Raw genomic sequence first — 17773 nt, 5'->3', positions numbered from 1 at the left:
CTCATAAAAATAGTAAAACATCCAGGTTAAAATCATCAACTGTGTATCCGAATAGGTGAGTGGGGGATGGGATGGGCTGCGTGGGCTCTATCCCCTCGTCGGGGAGCCTATCCCCCATCCTCTGTCTGGGAACACAGGTACTTTTTGTCGAGTCGGGGAATACAGTAAAAATCGTTCGCGTTGACCTCATAGCTTTAGCGCCTAGAAAACCGTGACGTTCCATTGACCGCGAGTACGTCAGAGGGCTATTAATGCGGGTGTGTAGAAAGCGACGACCTCGAATTGGACGACCCCAACGACCCGGGCGACCTCGAATTGGACGACCTAGAATTGGACGACCCATAACACGAAACCGACGACCCCTATAGCCTAGCCTAGCCTAGGCCTAAGTGTGGTATAACATCCCGAAGCCGAACATAGCCAAAGATCTTTAAACCATACCTTATATAATACTCGTAAGCAAGCAATTGATTGAAAAAATACAGAAATATCGCCATTTGATACTGAATGTGTCGACACGAACAAACGAACAGATATGGAACACCAAGAGTGCATTATTAAAACTGCATTCGACTCGATTAGCACACAAAATATCATAAACATGGGAAATCAGGTCAAAACGGCCCCTTTTTCAGCGGCGGGTAAGGTGATTTGATTTGATTTGATTATTTGGGTTAGCGATGTCCAATCCACTGAGCAAACCTTACCCGCCGCTGAAAAAGGGGCCGTTTTTTTACCCGGTTTGCCATGTTTATGATATTTCGTGTGCCAATCGAGTCAAATGCAGTTTTAATGATGCACTCTTGGCGTTCCATATATGTTCGTTTGTTCGTGTCGACACATTCAGTATCAAATGGCGATATTTCTGTATTTTTTCAACCAATTGCTTGCTTGCGAGTATTATATAAGGTATGGTTTAAAGATCTTTGGCTATGTTCGGCTTCGGGATGTTAATACCACACTTAGGCCTAGGCTAGGCTAGGCTATAGGGGTCGTCGGTTTCGTGTTATGGGTCGTCCAATTCTAGGTCGTCCAATTCGAGGTCGCCCGGGTCGTTGGGGTCGTCCAATTCGAGGTCGTCGCTTTCTACACACCCCTATTAATGCACTTTATATGCCTTCATTATTGCCAGCAATCCAACTACTAAACAATAGGTACGCACTTGTCTGGCGATGTCCCTTTGTACGAATCGTTCAACGTTGGGTCCAGACGCGTAATATCATATTCCATCCAGGGACCAAAATGTGTCGTAGTATTACTTTCCAGGCGAATTTTACCGACGGTTACGTCGTGCACTGTGTATCGACGTATGCTACAGCAAAAACGAATTATGTTAATCTGATAAGTTTGAATGTCGTTTAATTCTACCCTTACTTAAAAGCCATCCTAAATCTGGAGGGGCGAAGCGAATTTGGTTAAATGACACCCCTAGATGGCCGGTACTCTCGCACATAACATTCATAATAAATGGCACCTCTAATTGGTCAGAAAAGACACTCTCATGCAGCATGCTACCAATGAGCAAAACGATCGTATTCGTACTTTTTTTTATCATTCACTCGGTATTTAGTTTTGCGTTCAAGTTCAATGTGAACGTACGTCCAGTACGATACACGCATCAATATCATGTTACATCCAGGGATTTCAAGTGAAAATCGGCAATTCATTTGCAACTCTTTAGCAATTTACAGACACGTATCGCTCGACATACGCTCATACAGCGAAGAAGGTATCGAGTTATTCACGAACGAGTTTACGAATTTTTCAATTTAACCTTTTGTACTGTGTGGGGCACGTATTTGGAGGATTTTCAGAGATGAGGGTGAGGTATTGGGCATGTCGGGGATGGGGGTTCGCCCTAACCATAACCCCCCCCCCCCTCCCTTGCTACGCGCCTGTACATATACATAGAAAATGCAATAGTTGCCATCATCAAAATACAGTATTACGGAATCAAACCACCATACACGCAAATTCCACATTCATCAGTTGGTCTTTGACATTTTAATTGTTAATATTAACGGTCTATTGGCCCATCTCATCTGACCAATTAGGATTAAGAGAATTAATGTGGTTTTCTGTTAGAGTCATTAACATTCTTAAAATCCATTAGCTAGAAAAGTGAAGGTAACAGGAAGGTAACCTGTCAATGTGAGGTTAAATAAAGAGATATATAGAGGATGTATAAATAATCAAATTAAAAGTAAATGTTGAAATGTTCAAAAGTTATGTGGTAGGTCTGCTACAATAGTTTAATTTTATTTGAAATGCAATTGATTAAATTATTAATCGATACCATACCACCATGGAAAATGGAACTGAACCGAGCAGCAAGAAGGGGAGCAGAGGTGATTGTGAAGTTGGTTACTAGTTCCTAGTTCCTTATTCAAATTCAATTAAGGGACAGTCACAAATATTTTTAAAAACAGATTTTAATACGTAATAACTGTCTAATTGAGTTGTTATTGCATCAACATGTTAGCCTTGACCTCCTTTACTTCTTCCGGTCAAAGTTCAATAACATTTTATGCATTTACGCCCTCTACGGCGAATAAGTAACTAGCTTTCACGAACGTTATAACACTTGACCTACTTAATATTTTCCAAATATTTTGGTATAGATCGATGACTCTTGACCTACTCTACCATTTTCCACCCTAGTTCCGCGAACTGTTTTGCATCTACGCCCTCTACGGCGAATAAGTAACTGGCTTTACGAGCGTTATAACACTTGACCTGCTTAATTTTTTCAAAATATTTTGGTATGAATCGATCACCCTTGACCTACTCTACCGTTTGCCACCCCAGTTCCGCGAATTTTTTTGCGTCTACGCCCTCTACGGCGAATAAGTAACTGGCTTTACGAATGTTATAACACTTGACCTACTTAATTTTTTCAAAATGTTTTGGTATGGATCGATCACCCTTGACCTACTTTACCATTTGCCACCCCAGTTCCGCGAACTGTTATGCATCTACGCCCTCTACGGCGAATAAGTAACCGGCTTTACGAACGTTATAACACTTGACCTACTTAATTTTTTCAAAATATTTTGGTATGAATCGATCACCCTTGACCTACTTTACCAATTGCAACCCTAGTTCCGCGAACTTGTTTGCATCTACGCCCTCTACGGCGAATAAGTAACTGGCTTTACGAACGTTATAACACTTGACCTACTTAATTTTTTCAAAATATTTTGGTATGAATCGATGACCCTTGACCTACTTTACCATTTGCCAACCCAGTTCCGCGATCTTTTTTGCGTCTACGCCTTCTACGGCGAATAAGTAACTGGCTTTTACGAACGTTATAACACTTGACCTACTTAATTTTTTCAAAATAGTTTTTGCATCTACGCCCTCTACGGCGAATAAGTAATTTGTTATGGTTAGATGACCCTTGACTACTTTACCATTTGCCAAACTAGTTCCGCGAACTTGTACCTATGTCCTTTTATGGCCAATTCATTTTAGTTTTGTTTTGACTTGTTACAACATGCAATTTTAGAAGATAATTTCTGAAGCAAACACAAATACAACAGTTTGGTTATAAACGATAACCACAAGTTATTATTCCGTTATGATTCATTAAAACTTTTCAACACAAGTACAACATGACTACCTGAAATTAAAACAGCATTTAAAGTAGGCTCTATCGTAGTATATAAACTAGAACTAATAAATAACTTCTTACGTCAACATGTGACGACACACTGTATAGTTATTCAATACCGCCCCACTTCAATAAATGTTATGCCAGGCTATTTTTTCTCGTTAATTACAACAGTTGCAATCGATCAAATGTAATATCTTTTTAAACGTCATTACAGTAACTGTTACTTAAAAACAGTTTACACTACCTAACAGCAAAATTAACATATTATTCATTAATACTGTTATTAATATTAAAAAGCGCACAATATTCATTGAGTGATAATAGTCGTTTAAACACAATATACAGTAATATTTGTAAAACTATATTTGCACAGTACCCGGCCGTCTATACCTCACAAACTAAATTGGGTGGAATATTGTTTGAAAAACGGTTTAGGCTTATAGACTTTATAACAACAAAATTAACATATTGTGAAATAGGCCTTTAACCTTTAATGTGAAACATATTCATTAATAATCCTTTATTAATTAACAATTAAAAAGCGCACATTCTTCCCTGGGTGATGAAAGTTGTTTTAAAAACAATACAATAATTGTAATGTAACAAATGTAATGTTGAACTGTAAGTAGCTGGGGGCCAGGGGGCCGCCAAGGCCCCGGTCGGGGTCCAAGGGCCGAAGGCCCGGGAAAATTTCGGTATCTGACGCTTTCAAGACTGATTTATGGATTGTTTTTTTATCAATGACCATCAGAATCTCACACACAAAAACAACAGCTTCAGTGAATGCAGCTATACAAAATATGTAAACGAACATACTGTAAGGCGGCATAGATTAGACCGCATGTATTTTTTGTCAAGAGGATCACAAAACTCGCACTGAATAAATAAGAGTACAATGACATTTGTAGATATTGTTTATTGCTATGAAATTATCTCCTCAACACCATGGCCAATGAAATACATCATAAAGAAATTTCCCCCGACAAATAATTAGGCCTACAAAAAGGCTAGGCCTAAAGACCGTCCACGAGAGGATTCACCGCGAGCTACTTAGGTAGGCCTAGTGCATGTTTCTCTCTTTTTATCATATTTACCATAAAACGTACATTTAAGACAAGGAATGACATGGCTTAATGTTTTTAAGGTATATATATGCATTCTTTTTTAAAAACGTCACAAATTGTAGGGAGGGTCAATTTGGGGATTTTATGGGCAAGGCCATTTGGCCTCTGGTTTTCGTTGATTTGAGGGGCACCAAGGCCAAATGGGTAGGGCACCAAGGCCATTTGTTTTAAATCGAAGGGGCACCAAGGCCAACATTAAAAAATATTTTAATAACTAGGCCAAAATAAAAAACAGCTTGTTTCCGGTTGAGCGCCCGGGTGGAATTAAAAAAAAAAAAATTCTACCCGCAAACATTTTTTGGGGGATTTCCCCTATTCATCAGATAGCGTACGTAGTAGTAGAAGAGGACTGTCTACATCTTACGATCCATATAATAATAATAAATAAGGTACGATGTTTAGCGTCTACCGTCCTGTGTTTCGTTTAGTTTCAAACAATGCGATCAAAAAAGGCATGTGAAGCCAACCAAGACCCTAACAGCAAGCTACTTAGCCTAACTAATAGCTGCTAGTAGCAGCGGACGGAGAAAACATGAAAAATTTGCTTGTAGGCCTTAACTACAACTATTCATACACAGAGTTTTAACCACGGTAAAAATTAAGCCAATGAAAAGGAGAATAATGTAACTCAACGACTTCGGACGTGATGTTTTGATTTTTCCGGACATTTGACTTATTTTCCCGATTTTTGATACAAATCTAACAGGATTTTGAAAATTTAGTAGGCCTATATATTTGGGTAATGTACTACTAGTATGAAAATTCAAGATCGGTGAAGATATTCTGTTAAGATTGATGTTTTTTATCAGTCTCTGTGTCAGTAAAAGCTAGCCCGAACTGTCATTGGGATCACCTTTTGTCCAACCTGTGTGAGCCCATTGTTTGACCGGTAGCGTCCCCTTGAAATTGGCGCGTAGTGATGGCGTCATCTGAAAGGGGGCTAGCTGGAACCGAAGACATTCTACAACGAAGTCAATTACATGGCGATCATGATGATAACTCGAATGCTAATCATGGTGGTGCTGATGAAGATGATGACACCCAATTTGATCATCATGATTCCACTGGAAAAGGTCCAAATGATGTATTGATTAATGAACTTCTGTGCTTTATAGTCAATAACATGGGTAGTATGACATTTGATCGGTTACATGCTATTTGTATGGCCAATTTTCCAAATGATGACATAAAGAAGGCCAAGGAGATGTTATGCGTCTGTGTAGGTGATCCTGAAAATGCGATTCATAAACCTCGACGCAAAGCTGATGGTATACTAAATGATGTGTTGGGCTATCTCATCCAATGTGACCTGTCTAAATTGCCTATTTTTGCTGCAGCAAACCTTAATAAAATACCGGTTGTGCCTGTGGATGCTATTGATGCCCCATTGATTTTCAGAGAACTACAAAGGTTGAGGATAGAATTCCATTGTGTTAAGGCCGACACATGCCTACGCTACTAACCAGCGATGTAAACTTGCTCAACAAGTGAGGGATGTTAATGGATTCCCACAAAAAGTTAGCTGATCGTGATTTGCAACCTATTACAAACACTGTAAGTAACAAACTGTTTTCTAACGTAGTAGCAACCAATACCGGCCCAGTTGCTAATAGTAAGAACAGCAACTCCGCTTCGGTAACACAGTTTGTGAAATCAGCTACCGTACCAGTATTGAAGAGGGGAATTACCCGTCCAGAAGTAAACAAACATGACGTAATGACTCATGCGCGTAGGCAAGCTCCGCCTTCCAGTGATCCGGACGCTCGTGATTGGATGGATTGTGATGACGGCTTTCAGTACCCAAGACGAAAACGCAAACGGGGTAATTTCAAGCGTGGAACCGGTGTTGATATTGCTTTAAAAGGTAGGGATCCCCCACCTTACAAGATGTATGTAGGAAATCTGAGTCCTGATACTAAAGCGGAAGAAATAAAATCGTATCTAAAAAGAGTAAAGAAAATTGACGTTACTGTGGAAGTGTTGCCTAGTAAGCGTTCTGACTATACTTCGTTTATGGTTGAATGCGGTTTTGCACATAAGAACTGTATTAATGAAGCGGAGCTCTGGCCTCAATCTGCTATAATCAGACGGTATTATGAACCGATAAGGCAAACAATACATCATGATGGATAGTGAATCTAAAATTAATTGTAGTAAACTGAAATGTGTTTCTTTTAACTGTAGGTCATTTAAATCTCGCAAAAAAGAAATTTATGATCTTTGCATGAGTAATGATATTATTGCCATTCAGGAGCATTGGCTGCTTGATGACGAGTTACCTATATTAAAATCATTACATGAAGAGTTTGATTGTTTTGGGATATCGTCTGTTAAGAGTTCCGATGGCTTACTTGAAGGACGCCCCTATGGAGGCATTGCCATATTTTATAGAAAATGTTTGCACGACTACATCAAAACAGTTAATTACAACGACAATAGGATTATTGGTTTGGAACTAGGAAGTGGTAATGATATTACACTCTTTATCAATGTATATCTTCCTTATGAGTGCGATGAGCACTTCGCTGAATTTGTTGACTACCTGGGTACAATTCAATCTATAATTAGTGATTTCCATGGTGATAAAGTTATTGTATGTGGTGATTTTAATGCTGATCACAAAAAAAGATTTGGTGCTGAATTGTTAAATTTTACATCCGAGTGCGACTTAATTTTAACTGATTTAAATTTATTAGGACAGCACTCTGATAACTTTACTTATATCAGTGATGCTTTTGCTACAACGAGTTGGCTTGACCATGTCCTGTCTACCAACGGAGCTAATGCTCGGATAAAAGAGCTTTCCATACGTTATGACATGATCGGTTCGGATCATTTTCCAGTTTGCTTTGTTTATGATTTTTCTTTTGAAATTGAACATGAAAAAGATAACCAAAAGAATTATACAAGCAATATAAATTGGCAGAAGGTTACTCATCAGGAAATTTACAACTATCAGGAGCGTACTGAATTGTTGCTTAATGATGTTGTTATTCCTCCTTCAGTATGTTCATGCAATGATGTGAATTGTGGTGACACTAAACATTTTGATGATATTGATACTTTGTATAATAATATAATTTCTTGTCTTAATCAAGCTGCTAATCATTCATTTGTTTCGCATGAAAGTAAATCTTTTAACGTTGTTCCCGGTTGGAACGACTATGTTTCGGAAGCTCATGATATAGCTAGGGAAGCTTTCTTGTTGTGGAAATTTAATGGGAAACCTAGACATGGTCCTTTATTTGATACCATGAAAGTTGCTAGATCTCGTTTTAAACTGGCTCTTCGGAACTGCAGACAGAATGAAGAGCAACTTCGAGCTGATAAGATTGCGAACTCTTATATTAATAACGATTTTAACAGTTTTTGGAATAACGTAAAGCGTATGAACAACTCATCTTCTGGTTCATCTAACATTATTAATGATGTTAGAGGGGATAATAATATATGTAAAACATGGGCTGATCATTATGAGAAGCTTTTCAATTGTGTTAACAATGATACTCATAGAATTTATGTTGAAAGACATCTTAATGAAATTAATGTATCTGCTTTTGATGATAAAATTTGTACTGATAGTAATATATTGGATAGTATAAATAAGCTCAATAGTTGTAAATCCCCTGGGTTTGACGGGCTTAGTGCAGAGCATTTGAAGTATGCTTCAAAACATGTTATTACTTTACTTAGTTTATGTTTTAATGCTATGTGTATTCACGGCCATGTCACTGATGAAATGGTACGAGTTGTACTGGTACCTATAATTAAGAGTAAATCTGGTGACATTACGAGTATGGATAATTATAGGCCTATAGCTCTTGCTTCTGTTGTATCTAAGATATTTGAAACATTGTTAATCAATTATTGTGGAGATACCCTTAAGTCAGGGGATCACCAGTTTGCTTTTAAAAGTCAACACTCAACGGATACTTGTATCTTTGTTTTTAAGCAGATAGTGGATTACTATAATAGGAATGGGAGCCCCGTATTTACTTGTTTTCTCGACGCGAGTAAAGCGTTCGACCGAGTCAATCACTGGTCACTGTACAGGCAATTAATTATGAGAGAAACAAACATTATTGCTATTAGACTTCTAAAATCTTGGTATGAGAATCAACGATTTTTTGTTAGATGGGGTAACTCTATGTCTTCAGGTTTTAAAGTTACCAATGGCGTTAGACAGGGTGGTGTTATGTCTCCTCTGTTATATAATGTTTACATTGACAATTTAAACAGTATGCTTAGTGATTGTAATTTTGGTTGTGAGCTCAATAATACAAAGTTCAACAACTTAAGTTATGCAGATGACATGGTGTTACTTGCGCCCTCTTTAGATGCCCTCCAAAAGATGGTTAACATATGTGAGGATTTTGCTAATGACTTTGATGTATTATATAATTCAAAAAAATCAATTTGCATGTGTTTTTGCCCTAGGAAAAGAAAACTGAATGGTAATTATGTTACTGTTCTATGTGGTAAAGAACTAAATTACGTTAAATCCACTACCTACCTTGGTTGTGTTATCAGCAATGATACTAGGGACGAACTGGATATTAAAAGGCAATATCGATCATTATGTATTAGAGGTAACTCTCTTTGTAGGAAATTTAGTAAATGCTCAACAGATGTTAAGATTACTTTGTTTAAGTCATACTGTATTAGTATGTATTGTGCGGCCTTATGGTGCGATTTTAATGTAAAAACTATAAAGTCATTACAGGTCTGTTATAATAACGCACTTAGAAAGATTTTAAGACGCTCAAGGAGCTGTAGTGCTAGTGCTATGTATGTTGATAACCATGTTCCCTCCTTCTATGAGTACATTCGGAAATCAATTTTTTGTTTCAAAACAAAAATTGAAAAAAGCTGTAATACTTTAATTACATGTGTTTTTTCTCGTATTCTAAAAGATTCAAAGTTGCATAGAAAATGGACAGAACTTTTGTATATATAATCTCATGTATACTTTTACGTGTGTTAACTAGTATCAGTATAGCCATAATAATGTGTTGTTTTGTAAACTATAGTAATCAATAATATAATAATGTCTACAGTCTACATCCAATAAACCTCAAAACATAATCCACATATTTTAAGAGGCACTATATGTCAACAAATAATTATTAGTCCTCTCTCCATGACGGTTGTCACATAATGCTTTGTATTATTTTTTATTGTATTTATATGTTTCATATGGACAGTTTGTCTGAAATAAAGTTGAATTGAATTGAATTATGTAGTAGAATATAAATTATAGTTATTTTCCGAGTTTCGATTTCTGAAGCTTTTTTGTTAGTATAATCCACATTTCCTTGAGTTCGGTAAAAACGCGTTCGGTTATTTAGTGTATGACGTTGTTAAACAAGATTTTTCGATGATCTGTCGGCTGGATTATTGAGGTGGGTGCGATAACATATAAATATAATATACTTCCAACGATCTTCGGTTGAGGTGCGTGTTTAACTTTGGTACTAAAATTTAGTACCAAAAAGTGGACACCCCTAATTTTACACGTATAATGGACTACACCATGCTGGAACGCGAATGGTATTTTCTTATCAGAGGGTGCGTGTACGTCAAAAGGAATTGTTTTTTCAATCCTTCGTCGTACGTACGAGAGACGTCGTGTGAAATTTCTTATTAGAGGGTGCGTGTGCGGCAAATAGATCACACACAACGTTCGTTATTCAGCGACCGTTTATTAAGATAACTTAATAATAATTAAACTAGGCCCGGGCCTAAATGATAAACGATCCGACGTGTTGCAGACAAATAAAAATAGTCATTATTTTATTTTAAAAAGACATGGCTGATAAATTTTTTTTTCTAAATCCGCGCCTGTATAAGCGCACAAAAAAACAAACAAAGCTGAACTAATGGTTTTTTTTCGAATGTCATTACAGCAACTGTTACTTAAAAACAGTTTACACTACCTTATAACAGCAAAATTAACATATTCATTAATACTGTTACCGTTAATATTAACAATTAAAAAGCGCACACTATTCATTGAGTGATAATAGTTACGATAGGTCAAGGGTGATCGATTCATACCAAAATATTTTTTAAAATTAAGTAGGTCAAGTGTTATAACGTTCGTAAAAGCCAGTTACTTATTCGCCGTAGAGGGTAGACGCAAAAAAGTTCGCGGAACTGGGGTGGCAAATGGTAAAGTAGGTCAAGGGTCATCGATTCATACCAAAATATTTTGAAAAAATTAGGCAGGTCAAGTGTTATAACGTTCGTAAAGCCAGTTACTTATTCGCCGTAGAGGGCGTAGATGCAAAAAAAGTTTGCGGAACTAGGGTGGAAAATGGTAGAGTAGGTCAAGGGTCATCAATCTATACCAAAATATTTTGAAAATATTAAGTAGGTCAAGTGTTATAACGTTCGTAAAGCCAGTTTCTTATTCGCCGTAGAGGGCGTAGACGCAAAAAAGTTCGCGGAACTGGGGTGGCAAACGGTAGAGTAGGTCAAGGGTGATCGATTCATACCAAAATATTTTGAAAAAATTAAGCAGGTCAAGTGTTATAACGTTCGTAAAGCCAGTTACTTATTCGCCGTAGAGGGCGTAGATGCAAAAAAGTTTGCGGAACTAGGGTGGAAAATGGTAGATTAGGTCAAGGGTCATCGATCTATACCAAAATATTTTGAAAATATTAAGTAGGTCAAGTGTTATATCATTCGTAAAAGCTAGTTACTTATTCGCCGTAGAGGGCGTAAATGCATAAAATGTTATTGAACTTTGACCGGAAGAAGTAGAGGAGGTCAAGGCTAACATGTTGATGCAATAACACCTCAATTAGACAGTTATTACGTATTAAAATCTGTTTTTAAAAATATATTTGTGAACTGTCCTTTTAATTGAATTTGAATAAGGAACTAGATTTGAACTCGTCACTACGGACGAGTTAGGTTATCCGCAGCGCAAACGCCACGTGCACGTCATACGTTAGAATATTGCGCGCAGAAAAACGATTATGCCATTGAAAAAATGTTAGTGCGCTCTCTATTTTGTGTCACGTCTAAGTATATACAGTATAACACTATACTGTATACGTACTACATACAGTGCAGAATAGGTGAAAATAAGTGACCAAAGTTATTGACGCTTTTGGACATGATGACGTCACAAAAAATTTAAAAATGGTAAATCATGCGAAAGATAATTGATTGACCTAGACAATATAAAAACATGGGGGAAAATGAAATACGGATAAGTGGAGATGCGCTCTATTAAATGTGATGAGCTATGACGAAAGAGACAAAAATCCTCTATTTTATATTCGAGTGGCCATACGATGACGTCACAATATCGGGTTAGCCATATCAATGCATGATTCGATATCTACAACTCATCTACTTTCAGAATATGTAATAAACAATAAAATTCACCTTGTAGTTTAGAATCTATGACTGTTTAAAAAAAGGCATAATTTTGACAAATTTTTGAACTTTTTCATCAAAAACTCGCGCAAATTATCCAATTCCACGTGCTCGTATGACGTGATTTTGAGTCGAAATTGTTTAAAAGTTGGTAAAATTAATAGAAAAGGCTGGAAAAACATAAATCACGCGAAAAAAGTATGTTTTTAACGCTATGTGCGCACGCGCGCGTGGGAATTTTTGGCATGCTCAAAATGACATGAAACGCATAGAAAGTTGATTAGAAATTGATTTTTGTCACATTTTAAAATTTTAAACGCGCGTGCGCGCGTAACTTTCTGTAAAACATGCCATTTTCTCTCCATAGAAAGTTAGCGCATGATATAAATTAAACTTTTGCCAAGTTTCAATTTAAATAGTTTAATGGTTTTTGATCTAAATTAAGTACGCGAAATTCATAAAATCGCGCGTAACTTACGCTGCGTAACTCGGACGGGACCGAAAACCTTATTACGACATCTTCAGATAGAGGTCTAAATTAAGTACGCGAAATTCATAAAATTGCGCGTAACTTACGCTGCGCCACTCGCACGGGACCGAAAACCTTATTACGACATCTTCAGATAGAGGTCAATCTTTTGATAAAGTTATACACTGTTATGTTGAGAAGATTTAGAGATACACGCGCAACAAAATTCTGGGAAAGAAAGAAGAATAAGAAAGAAAAAAAAAAAAAAAAAAAAAAAAAGATCCTGACAATAACAAGGGGTTATCCGCCAAGTGCGGATAACCAAAAAAAAAGATCCTGACAATAACAAGGGGTTATCTGCCAAGTGCGGATAACCAACTAGGAACTATAGTAACCAACTTCACAGACATATCCAAAATAGTATTGCTGTTTGTATTCCAGTATCTTTATTTTAATAAAATTACTCTGTGATTAGCTTTAATTCTAAAATATTATATGGGCACTTCCCATTTCTTTTCCTTTTTTATTGTTTAATTAAGAATTTCCAATTTTCTGTTTGTTTTTAAACTTGACTGCAACACTTTTTGTGTCACTGATTGAAAGGTGATGTGTGTTATAACATATTATATGAACTGTATATGTCGCATAGAATATACAGTAGTATGAAATGTTGCAAGCACCCAGAAATGTAGGTACATGTAGGATAATACACAAGTACATAAATAGTATTATCAACGGTACATAGCATAGTATTTGTGTTCATTTTATCTTAGTGGTGATTTAAAAAAAAAAAATCATTCTTTAAATCTCGTGTAATTGTTATTATTCTATTCATTTTTTTTAGGAAAAAAAAATTAAATATATCTTCCACATAGCACACCAAAGTATGTCTATGTATTCAAATGGTTTTAAAAATGTTCTTCATGGGGAATGTTTCGGTGGGTGTCTCGGATAATTCTTCAACGTGAATTACTGCATTTGTATAGTATTTTCATTGTCATTTCTAAATTATGTCTATTTTCATTCTTGCTTCGGGTCGACGCCCTGGTATATCGGTTCGTCTTTAGTGTTCGCTGTAGCGTATGCTGTATTTTTTGTACCGTTTCCATTCTGTATTTTCAGGTATTTTCACAACTGTCTCAGGAAAATTCAGTTCGTCTTTAAGTCAAGAATTAAATTTCATAATTTGTTAACACGGTTTCCAATCTGTAAACTGCTGAATCCAGAGAATTGATGTCATATTTTAACCTGCCCATTTCATCATGAAAGAGATTTATAGATGGAATGAAGTAGCTTGGTAAGCAAGATTTGTCGACACACTTGCGGAATACTTCACATATTTTAGTCATCCATTGAACTGACATGGCCTTGTTTCCCTTTTCTTTCCTCATGGAGATAACCCAATCGTCAAAAGGTGTTCCAGTTAGTTGAAGATGGTCGTCTATAGCGTGGAAACAACAATTTTTCACCATATAAGTGATAATCAGTGTCTCTCCGTTGTCAATTCCGACGTGAAGTGAAGGCTCATGAACGATGGCTTTAATCGCAATATAGGCTCTTTTAATTGGTGATGGCATATTGCAAAATATTTCTGTCTCCCATCTGGCAACAGACACCCTATAGTAGACGTCAGAAACTAAGGGTTTTGGGTTGGAAGCATGTACGTTTCGCAACACAACTTGAAGAGGTGCCTTGCATATTTTCGGTGTTACTAAAGCGCCACTTGCCCTAAAGTACTCTGGTGGCTTCCAGTTCGGAAGTTCAATGGTTATTACCACGTCCACGTCTATTGAAAGAAAATGGTAGGTATGTCCGAAGTACAGGAAGGTACAGGTATCAATGCTTCCTTTCATATCATTCAAAGACTTGATCACTTCAAGTTTTTTAGTTTCTTTATTGTTCGTAACAATTTGCTCGATGTTCTGAGCTAGGTTGTGGTACACGATCCTTGTGAGAGAGGAACCTAGTAACTCTCCACCCTGCAAGGTAAATTTATGCACATGTTGCATAGGTGGTATTCCATCATGCTTGACGTCTTCATTTAGGACAAGTTTTATCATTCCATGAGGCACATACTCGTCAATTTCTGGGTGAAAGAAGTCTTCTATTTTCTTTAAAACACACAGAACGTCAAATTCATCTGGAAAATCCGTCTTCGTGCCTTCCCTGACGCTTCCTGCTAGCACCAATTCTGAGGCCACTAAGGGTTCTTCCTTTGTCATCTGGTCTAATGCTTGTGTCAGCACATGCCTTATCAACTCCTCGATCTCTTTGTTTTCTGTGGTATTAATAGATAAACCCATATCATTTCTGCTCAAAATGTTCAACACAAGTGTATTCACCGAACATTCACTTTCACCACTTTCATAGTGCTTGAGACATTTTATCCATTCCGAATCGGGCATCCCTTTTTCAAAATGTGAAAATATTGATTTCACTGGCACAGCATGTATATTGTTTGGGTTTGGTATGACGCCCCAAAGCATCAGCAGGTCATGATAGGTTCTACCTTGCGCATCCAATGGATATACATATTTTTCTACCACTTGTGCCAGTCGGGTAATTTTTGCTCTAGCATTTCTACTTGACGCTATCCAGTGCAAGGGAGTAGAGCCATTTTCGTCCTGGATGGCCCAGTTTGCTTGGTAATTACTCTCATGATCAAGTAGAAGAGAAAATATCTCATCTCCATGGGTTGCCAAATGAACAGGGGTTATACCCATATTGTTTGCTAAGTTGACATCAGAGTCATTTTCTAATAGTATTCGTGCAAATACCGCATTGTCTCTACGTACAACTCGGTGCAAAGGACTATCTCCTTTAAGAGATTTTGCATTCGGGTTTGCACCTTTACTGAGTAGTTGTCGTAATGACCTTTCAGTCGATCCAGTTTTCTCAGAACTCCAAAAGCCCACAAACTTGTGTAAAGATGTCAATCCTGTGTTATCAGCAGCATTCGGATTTGCTCCTGCGTCCAATAGAATTGCCAACATATCATCAAGAACATCTGGCTGCAGGTACATATTAACAAATGTGTGTAACAATCTCCAGTTGCGCTCTTGCGATATATTTAAATCCACTCCATGATTGACGAAAATTGACACACATTTACGCATATTCTTTACTTCTGTGTCCCAACACACAACATTTCTGCAATCGTATATACAGAGGCCGAACAGTGGAGTCATATCATGTGCATTTCGAGATGTTAATGATGCACCGTGACCAAGAAGGAAACTCAAGGAGTCTGGACATTTAGAATAAGCAGCTTCATGTAAAGGTGTCGCGCCATCAAATGTTCTTTCGTTTACATCAACCCCACGTGTGACTAGGTCCTGAAGAAACTTCACACATGCATGCTTTCCATTTAATTGTTCATTTAGAAACTTTCGGTCATGCATCCGCTCCAACATGAAATGAATTGCTGAGCGTCCATAATGATCCTTTTTCGTCACATCTGATAACTTCAAAAGAATATCTAATTGCTTCAAAGGGAAAGTACGATTTTTTAAAGCAAGCATAAAGATGGTTTTATCATATTTGTCTGCTCTGTTCACATCTGCTCCACGGTCAATTAACAGCTCTATCATTTCCACAGATGTTATTTGAAAGCCTACTGCATACGCCAAAGGAGTTCGTTCATGTATATCAACACCTTGACTATCTGCGCCGTTGTCCAGAAGAATTTTAGCAATATCCAGTCGTCTAAAACACACAGCGGCAATTAGCGGTGTTGGTCTACTCAGACTAAGTTCTTCTAATATGTCTTTAGAGCCGTCTTCATTTTGAGACACCGCCAGACATTCTATCTGGGCTGGAATATTTGGATCGACCCCATCTTTGAGAAGGCTACACACCCTTTCCTCTTGTCCTAGTACAACTGCAAGCATAAGAGGATTATGGATTTTCAGCTTCCTTTCAGACAAGTATTTCGCATTCTCTTCTCGTAGATTCACTCGAAACGCCATTTCAAGTTACGGTACCTCAAACGTTTTGTACCGTGACACACAATGAGAACAACAGCTCAAAGTGTCAGGTATATCAAGTCTGTACAGTGCTGCCCTCACTCGATAATATCAAGTAACAACTGGAATTGGTAGATAATAATTATGAACATGTGTCCAATTTTACGGCGAGTCAAATCGTTAAGTTGAAAAACCTTATTTCTGAAAAATAGCGTAATGAAAAACGTTAACTGAATGGTATCGAAACGTAGAATAATCGGTAAATGCAAAATGATTAAGAAAACAAATGGTAAATTTTATGTTATGTTTTTGTTGTCAAACAATAAGAACTGTTCATCGCAATATCTTATTTATCACCCAATATACCAAAGGTAGTGTAGTAAGCCCACAGTATCTTTAGACCGGACGTACGTAACCAAAGATACTATTAGCGCCACATAGTGGTGGCGCTATACGATCTTTGTTCGCAAAGCCATATTATTATATGGCTCCGTTTGTACGTAACTAAAGTTTATCATAATGTTTGCGCACGCACAGATCGATTTGTTTAGTGGGTGTGGGCGGAGATTACGAAAACCCACGTAAATATGCCTATGTTTTCACGCTGCTGCTCTAGCCAGCTACGTCCCATGAAGACTACTCATTCAGAAGCTAAAGCAAGCAGCAGTTATAGTATCTAAGGCCGACAGTTTTGCGACATTGTAAACTCGACTAAAATTTATAGATCCCAGCTGCTGGACCCAAAAAACATCTGGAAAAAGAGAGTCTATGAGGGCTCACGGTTGAACGATTTTGGATTCTCGCCCTTTGATTGGTTGACGCGAATCAACAGACTGGGAAGAATTTCTCACTTGTACCGCGCCGCCGTGAAGTCACGTTGTCTCTAGAGGGTATTCAGTTGCATTCCAACAGCTTAAGGTCACACACACAGCACATTAAAGTTCAAAATTGACCATTTTTAAATGGGCATGTGAATCATAATTTGATTTGTATGTATTTTTGCGATTAAAGGACACCTTTTTAATAATTAATCATAAATATATATGAAGAAAGAACAATGATTAATTTTAAAATGTCGAGCAGCGTTTTTTGTAAGAAATATTTCTTGTTTAACAAGTAGCAATGCTCCCCAAGTTCATTTTAAATATTATGAATCAGAAATCCTGAATAGATCAAAAGAAAAGAGTAAAAACATGTCAAATCTGAA

The sequence above is a fragment of the Antedon bifida genome, chromosome 6, assembly GCF_963402885.1.
Source record: "Antedon bifida chromosome 6, ecAntBifi1.1, whole genome shotgun sequence".
Lineage (NCBI taxonomy): Eukaryota > Metazoa > Echinodermata > Crinoidea > Comatulida > Antedonidae > Antedon > Antedon bifida.
Note: the sequence above shows the minus strand (reverse complement) of the source record.